The sequence below is a fragment of the Vombatus ursinus genome, unplaced genomic scaffold (assembly GCF_900497805.2).
Source record: "Vombatus ursinus unplaced genomic scaffold, bare-nosed wombat genome assembly UNPS02014863.1, whole genome shotgun sequence".
In the NCBI taxonomy this organism is placed as follows: domain Eukaryota; kingdom Metazoa; phylum Chordata; class Mammalia; order Diprotodontia; family Vombatidae; genus Vombatus; species Vombatus ursinus.
This window is the reverse complement of record NW_020954641.1, coordinates 8234886-8244107: the sequence shown is the minus strand read 5'-3', so window position 1 is coordinate 8244107 and position 9222 is coordinate 8234886.

Below are 9222 nucleotides of genomic sequence, written 5' to 3'. Positions count from 1 at the left end.
GGATTCTTATAATCTAGCCACTGCTCATATTTTCACAATCTAGCCAATAGCCCACAGATGCTCAGATTCCTTAAGAGTATAGGTAATATGGTGAATCTTCAATAAACCCTGTTTTTGGCTGAAAGAAGGCTTAGGTCGAATTCTTTCAGGCAGGACCCGCATGTTGTGATTTTGGGATTCCAAGATCCCTCACCTCTAGACCTCATCAAGAGGAGTCTTCTACTCTTGCTGCCTCCAGCTACAAAGTCTCACTTGCTACATGAGTCCCTGGATTTATCTAGTCAAGTTGTGAGGTTACTCTGCCCTGGTACTTGCTGGGGATGGGGGTGAGGTTTTGTGGAGGTAGCCTTCGTTGCTGATTTTGCATATGCAGTTCTAGAAAGGAAGAAGTCACTTAGTATCGGGGCTCATTGGATTTCTTGATGCTTATTCAGTCTCATATGAACTTCTCAATGCTGCTGGAATAGGTATATGGGTGCTGAAGGACCTGCCTCCCAGTATCTCTTCCTTGGAAAGAGTGTGACTATCTCTTTCAAATTGATTGGACTTTCAGACATAAAATCAATTACTGGAAATGAAGAATTTCTCCACCTAGAGCATGAAAGGTACCAACTAATTCAATCCCTTCATTTTACAGATGAGGCCAGAGAAATGAAGTGATTAGCTCAAAGTCATGTAGCAAATCAGCAGCATAACCAGGACCAGAATTAGCTGCCTTGATATGAAGGCCAATGCCCTCACCACATTGCCTCAAGGACGATACTCACATTTGGCCAGCATTTCAAAATATAAGAGATGGGTTTGGGAGGGGGACAATTCTAGTACCTAGCAATAAATATCTCTAAGTCTGAGGTTCTATGGCAAGGTCTTACAGATATGGTGTGTCAGAAAAGAGCCTTGCACATGGATTTAGGAGACTTACATTCAAAACCCTGCTCTGACATTTATCAGTCACATAACCTTGAACTTGTCAGTTAATTCCTCTGAGATTTGGTTCCGCATCTTTAAAGTGGGGGGTCACAGTAAATGTTAGAATGCAAACTCCTTGAAAGTCTAGATTATTTCATTAATTGTATTTGTATCTTCAGCATCTGGCACTTAGTAGATCTTTAAGTTTTTAAGGACAGATGGATGCATAGATGCATGGATGGATAGATGGAGAGATGGATGGAGAGATGGATGGATTTACAATCTGGTTGGTTCAATGGATAGAACACTGAGTCTGGTGTCAGGAAGATATTAGTTCAAATCCAATCTCAAACACTTACTATCTTGAAACCCATGAGTAAGTCATTTAACCTCTATCTAACTCAGTTTCCTCATCCATAAAATGGAAATAATAATAGCACTTACTTTCCAGGGTTGGGAGGATCAAATGAGATAATATTTGTAAAGCACTTTGCAAATCACCAAGTGCTATATAAATTCTGGCTATTATCACTTTGAGGCTGGTTTTGAGTAAAGTGCTTTGTAAACCCTACAGTGCTATTGAAACGTGAGCTATCATTCTAAGAATGCGCCCTGGAGAAATGATCTCTTCCACTGAGGCTTTTGGGTGATAATGGTACTAGTTGACAGAGAGGATTTCTCTTCTGTGGTGGAAATCTTTATTGTTACCTACTTTAAAAAATAAGCCATTTCAAATATTACAGCAACTGGAACAGTATTTTTTGTGGGCTTTTTGTTTTTTCTTTTACCATTAATGAAGACTTTTCCAGTGAAAATACCATCCTCAGAGATGAAGGGGGAAAAAAAAGAAGGGACCTGATTTCAGTTTCTGTCACACACAAGCCCTGGAGGAAGGGATAGGACTCGCTTCTGTCTTGTTAAACCCTGTGGTGAGGAAAGAACAGTCATCTGGATTTGAAGGATCTCAGGGCTTCCTAATTGTCAAAAACTTCTTTTCTTTGTTTCAGGCATTTAAAAAAAAGTACAGAGTCGCAGTCAATTAAGACACGTCATTAATTTCATGCTCTGTCTTTAATGTTAATAGATGTTTTTCTCTATTCTCTTCTTTTTAACCAATGTATTTGAGGTCGTCAAATATATTTGTTGTTGTTGTTGTTCTCCTGGTCTCTCTTTTACCAACCTTCACTCCATCCTGAGTTTGTTTTCTGATTTTGTTTTTTTTTTGGCCCTGGGTTTGTTTGTGGCTTTTTTTTCCTCTCCCTTCATCTCATGCATTCAATGAGATCCCACTGTGTCAGAATCTGTGATATTAGGGCAAGGGGCTGACCTTTACACAACCTATGATCAGCAAATTAAGCATGTAAAAACACAGGGGCAATGCCTAAACTACCTAGAAGAAGAAAGTCTGGCACCTGGGTCAGATTGTCAGGTTGTTTTAGGGGAGCTTTAGAGGATGGGGAGGGGACTGGGAGACGGATCTCTAAGGGATGCCCATTTCTGTGTCTGGATGAAATAGACTAGACATAGAGGTCTTGGGGTTTGAGAAAATTGAGGAACAGGAAGGCCAAATTAATAAAATTGTAGGCATGGAGAAAGCTGCTGTTAGCTTCTTGTGAAGGCAGGGGACCGCTTTATTTTTATTTTTTGCATCCTTAGCATCTAGCTCAGTGCCTAACACAGAGCAAACAGTAAATTCTTGACTGAAAGAATGCTGAAGGTAGTCTACCTCCTAGGAATGTCTTGGACAGTAAAACTCACTAATATGAGAACAAAGGCAATTCCTTCTCCCAAAGCCCTTCCCAAGAAATCTCTAACACTCACACAAAATGCCTGAGAGGTTCCCACCCACCTTAAGTACTGATGAGGCTTATTGTGAGTGACAAAGATAATACAGAGACTCCCAACTTCCCCAGAACCATCTAGCCCCACCTCACTCCCCAGGCAATTATCAGAAGAAAAAACATCGATGCTGAGAAGATTCACCCTAAGGCTAAGGACAATAGGGCAATTCAAAAGGACTTATCTTCAGTGCTAGTCAACCTCCTTCTAATCTTAGCTTATCAAAGAATATACCTCCCTGAGATGAACCATAATTAAAAATTGAGCCCTGAGAAAAATTACTCATGCTGGGGGGCTGGGGACAGGGGCATCACGTTGTTCAAAGTAGGCAGGAGTGAAGAAGATGGTGAGCCAGGAGATAAAATTATTGAGGAAACTGTTGTGTGGTTGTGGATTGTCCTTTGTTCTCAAAAAGGATCATAACATCAGGGAGATGGGGCTGACTTTGATTTGAGGAGGCAGGGCTGTGCAAAGTCACCAGCCTCACTTTCTCCTCCAGAGCCATCTGGGTCCAATGGCCAGATATCCATCAGGACAACTGGAGATGGCCCACAATGCAATGGGAGACCCTGGCCCTTTTAAACTAAGGTCTTTCCAGCTTCTCAATCTGAGTGAAACAGTGTTCATTCAGTGAATAGACCTCTTTAAGAAGTGAGTCAAAGGATGGCTCCTTTAATTAAAAAAAAAAAAATCAAACTGAAGGACAAACCACAACCTGTGAGTAGTCCAAACTGCCTGAATGGCAACCCAGCTGGACATTCCAGTTGGACAATTCAATTCATCCTCTTCTCCCTTCCCCTCTACTCCCCTCCCCTTACTTGAGGGTGTTCTACCCAAAGGAGGGTAACTTTTGATGACTGAAACCTACCTAGTTAACTTGGGGTTTACTGGCTAGATTTCTTTCCCAAAGAACAGGTTCCCAAGATCCCCAGTGCAACAGGGTTAGTCTGTCCTACCAGGAAAATAGAAGAGAAATAGGTGTTAAGGTCATGGCACCACGGAAGCTGGCAGCCTAAGGCTTTGACCAACCCACATGAGTTGATTCTGCTCCCAGACTTTTCAAATACTTCAGAAAATACCCATTCAACTCCAGACAATTAGCATGCTAATTACATTATTTATCAAGTGAATTAACATTTATTTGAGTATGTAGTCACACATTCAGAGGCTAAGCAAGTGGAGACTATAGAGAAGAATAATACCCTAGCCCATGCCTGTGCCTTTTACTAGCTTATAATTCAGTTTGAGAAATAAGGCAAACCTCTTCAAAAACCTCAAAAGATCTGTAATTCTGTCACCGGAGGGTCCAGCTCTGGCCACACAGATGATAGTTCTCCTCTTTGACTTGCTAAGGTCAAAACTATACTCCATGATGACCCTCTCCACATTTAACTAAGCTGCTCCTTCCTGGTCATACAAACACAGGCTGTTGTTGGCCTATACTCAAAACCCTTCCATCTTGGTAGGCTCTGGTAGAGTTTGTGGTCCACTGGTATAACCTAGGATTACTCCTACACCACAGTGAGGCATAGGGGTTGTAGTTGAGATGATTATATAAATATATGTTAAGATAACCACTTAAAACAATACCTAAGAAGCTATGAGGTCATATGAGAAAAGAACAATATATAATGTTCAGACTAGACTAATTTTTCCTCATGTAAGATACTGATCCTTTATTATATGGATATTTATTTGCTAATGGGGGCCTAAGAAGTTTGTGAGAGTAAAACAAAATGCAGCTTGAAGACAAGTATTGTTTTGAAGATCAGAGAAAATATAGACCCTCACACAGAAGTACTTGAGTGTAAGCAGCTCAGAAGCAAAAGTACTACCTGGTGTTAGAGATAGCTGTGAGACATTGTTTCTGAGAAGATAATTTGATTATGACAGCCAGATGGCAGAAGCAGAGTGTTGGAGTCAGAAAGACCTGGGTTCAGATCTAGCCTCAGACACTTACTAGCCATGTGACCCTGGGCAAGCCACTTAATCTCTCTTAGCCTCAGGGTCTTATTCTGTGAAATAGGAACAATAATAACATCTTCTTCCAAGGATTGTTGTGAGGTCAACTGAGATATTATAAGTGCTTTTCAAAACTTAAAGTGTTATATAAATGTCAACTATTGCTGTTGTTGTTCAGAACTTTGGAGTATATTACTCAAAAACTCTGAATCATAGGATTGTTTGTGGACTATGGAAAAAAATTATTCACTATTTGTATTCTATCTGGCAGAAATGTGGATTTAGGGGTCTCTCAACCTAAGATAGAGGTGGGTCATTACATACAAAGAGGCCTTGATTTCAGCAAGAGAGTGAATGAGAAGCCTCAACTTGAGAAGCCGCTTGAGAAGCTGATGACAGAAGTCAGTAAGAGAAGATGTTTATAGAAGACAAAACAGAGAAGCTGATAGATAAGCCAGGAGAAAAGCTTAGGGAAGATGAAACACATCAGCAGAGTTGATAGAAGTTAAGTATAGCTGAGACCAGCCGCCTACAGACAGGTCAGCTGTGCAGTTCTTACAGGGAGCTGATCTGATTGGAGGAAAGCTTTGGTGCTGGTAGCTGGTAGCTGGTAGCATCCTATGCTGGTGAGCTGTATAGAGAAAGGCTGCCTTGGTCTTTAGTGCTATCTACAGCCTGAAAGGGAGGAAATTCCTCATATGTTTGCCTTAGTTACCCTTTGCAGTCCTCTCTGGATCTAGAGGAAAGAAACCCTCAATATCTATAAAAATTAGACCTGAATAGTTCTGCAGATCACAGGATTAAATGGAACTGCTCCCCTCCAATCAGATCAACTACTCAAATAAACTACAGAGACTGACTCTCTTTAATCAGCTGTTGGTATTAGCTATGCTTATCTCCTGTCAGCTTCTCAGCTCTATCTATCTTTTATGTTCTCACCACTCCAAAGTTGGAACTGATTGAGATTCTGGGAAGCATGAAATGTTGCAGGACCCAACCAAATAACCTTATCCCTTGGGTATAACATAGTATCTCTGTATCCAGACAAAGTGTATTGAAAATTAACCCTAGATTTGGAGTCAGAAGACCTAATTTTACTCTTAACTCTATCACTCTCTGTATGATCTTGGGGAAGACTCTAGGTCCCATTTTCCTTATCTATAAAAGTAGGGAGTTGGGCTAGATGGTTTCTAAGGTTCCTTCTATCTCCAAAATCTTTTCACTTATGAGACCATGGAGCAAATGGAAAAAAAAAATCATAATCCTTTCCTCTTTAGTATAAACTCAAAATTCAGATTCAATATTTAATGGCTTCCAAATTGCTTAAATACAAGCAATTATTTCTTTAGTAGTAGTAGTTGGTACCAGACAATTTACCAATGTTGTATATGTGTATGTAATATATATACATACGTGTATATATATAAATATGTCATTTTGTTCCCTATTGTTTGTCTAATTCTTAAATTGTCAACTAAGTTATTATCTCCTTGAAAGTAGGGATAGTGTCATGCCTGGAGTCAGTGTAATCTAGCTTGGTATGGTGTGGTGTAGTGTGGTTTAGTACAGAGGAAAGATGGCTGGACGGTGCATCAGAATAACCGTATTCAAATACTGGTTCTACCGTTTGTTTGCTGTGTGACCCTTGGCAATTCACAACTTCTCTGAGGCTCATTTTCCTCATTTATAAAATAAAGGTAACCAGAGTAGATAGAGAAAAATCCTTGAAGTCAGGAAGAGGTGAATTCAAATCCAGTCTCTTACAAGTACTGTGTATACACACATGCAGAGAGCTGATCTGATTGGAAGAAAGTTTTAATGCCAGGAGCTGGCTTGATCTTGGACAAGTCACTTAACCTCTCGGTGCCCTCAGACAATTTTCCAAGGCTGCAAAATGCAGAGTAAGTCAAGCCAACAAGCAGCTGCTGATCTGCATTGGTTTAGGGAGTTTCTAAATAGGCAGTTCATTATACAAGTGAAATTCAAGGTCCAGATCCTCCAGATCCTTAATTCACCCTAGAAAAAAAAGTAGTTGTTTTTTATTATATTTCTGTGCCCTCTGTAACAGGTGGCACAGGAGACTAAGTATATAGTAACTACTCTGTAATCTATTGATTATAGCTTTCATTAAGTGCCATACAAATAGGAGTATTATTATAGTTGTTGTATGTCTTTTAAACATTTATCTCTTTTCATGTCACTTTTTTTGATTAGTTACCCATATATTAATCAGTCTAGTGTCATGCAGAGAGCACTGTTCTCTGCCACCTAAAAGATACTTCACCCCTCTGAGTTAGTTTCCTTATCTACAAAATGGGGTACCTGCCCTATCTACCTCATAAGGACTGTTTTGTGGCATCTGCAGCCCAGAGGTTTCCCTCTTCACAATGATCCCCAATTCTTAACTCAAGCGGATCCAAGTTCAGCCTTGGAAGTATACAGCAGGTCAGGGAAGTTTCCATGAACATCACTTCTGCATGAGGATTAAATGAAAATAAGTTATGTGTAAACTTTTCTCAATGGCAAAACTATTTGTAGCTCACTTTATATTAAGAAAGTTTCCCCCAAGTATTTTTTTAATTTGTAAAATGTTATATTTTTAATATATTCATTCATTCTGTTTTGATACTGCATTTACTTTCCAATAGATACTCAATAATCCTTAATGTCACATATTAAATAATAAAAAAATGACAGTTTCCTCATCTGTAAAATAAGGAAGTTGAGCTAAATGACTCCTAATATCCTTTCCTTTTTAATAATCTTATGATTCTTCCTGTTGTTCAGTTGTTTCAGTTGTGTCTGACTCCTTGTGACCCCATTTGGAGTTTTCTTGGCAAAGCCAGTGGAGTGGTTTGTCATTTCCTTCTCTAGTTCATTTTACAGATGAAGAAACTGAGGCAAACAGGGTTAAGTGACTTGCCCAGGATCACACAGCTATTGTGTCAAAGGCCACATTTGAACTCATGTCCTCCTATCTCCAGGCCCTGCATTCTTATCCACTGTGCCACCTAGCTGCCCCTCCTATCAGCCCAAGACAATAACTATTTGAAAGCAGGACGGCAGTGTTATTTATCTCTTTATCCCTTCAGCTCCAAGCCTAACACCCGAATAGTTCAATAGATGATTGCTGTATTGAATTGAACCATTCATTTTTATATAAATGGGCCAAGAAGTAAGAATGGCTTGCATCATCCTGGAACCCTTAGTTCGGGGATAGAATGGACTTGAAGATGGTTATGTTTAGAAATCAGGTTATAAATCAGCCATCATTTTAATGAGAGAATTATCCCTTAGAACAAAGAGCTTAGAGTCAGAAACACCTGGATTTGAACCCTACCTCCCACACTTACTAGTTATATGGCCTGATTGAATCATTTAGTTTCTCAGAGCTTCAGTTTCCTCATCTGCAAAACAGAGATAATAATACCTACCTTGCAGGTGTAATTGTTGTGACCATCAAACGAATATAGCTTGATCCTAATTAGTGCAAATAAGGAATTCACTGAAGTGGTTGAATGCATTCACATTCACATTATTCAGAGTTTTAATTGTGTAAAATATGGTTTTTGGTTCCAGCCCAAAGGAAATATGCAGTGCAAATTCAAATAATGAGACCATTTTAGGAATTCTTTATTTGCCCTAATCAGGGCCTGACTAAAGTATAATTAAATCATTTGTAAACCTTTAAGTGCTGTAAAAAGTTCTTCATATGAATAAAAGTTTAAAAGAGGACCCTTGTCACTGAGTGTCTTCCCGATTTTAGATGTGGTATGAGCTGGTGAACATCATGAGTTAACAAAGATCTTATAGGCTAAATGTAAAGCTATTTAACCAGCAGCATAATGGTTAGTTAGAAAGAATACGGAACTCAAGAGTCCTAACGCCTGCATTGGAAAGCCAACTCTGCCATTTGGAGCTCTCCTCTGTGCCTCAGTTTCCTCATCTGTAAAATGAAAGCATTGGACAAGATCCCTAAGGATCCCTCTAGCTCCGTATTCAACCTAAACCCCATGGTCCCAGGTCTGATTTGGAAGGGTCTCATAAGGACCAACCTTGATGAAGTCAGGTAACCTTTCTTGCCCAACTGGGTAATGGAAATACCACAGGATGTATTCTTTCTGCAGGCCAGGAAGGTTCATGTCAAGCCTTTATTTGGGATGGTGTCAAATTAAAATCTGTGTTTGGTTTGTCCCTTTTATCCATTAATTTGCTAAACAAAATTGTGAAATGCACTAAATTTAATTTGGTCCAAACCTCAGTGTCACAAGAACAATTGAGGGTAGGGATGGATGGAGCCAAAATTGACATTTTTCCTCCAGGCACCTAACTATCTACTGCTGTGACTGTCACCACTAATGATGTGTATCCTGTGCCTGAGGCAAAGGAGAGGGAGAAAGACACCAAGAGAAAGAAAGATTTTAATCTCTAATCTAGGGCTACACTCCTCTTCCCCCATTCCTGTCATTAAAGGCAATGCAGACCTAATGGAGCTTCCATTCAAGCATGTTT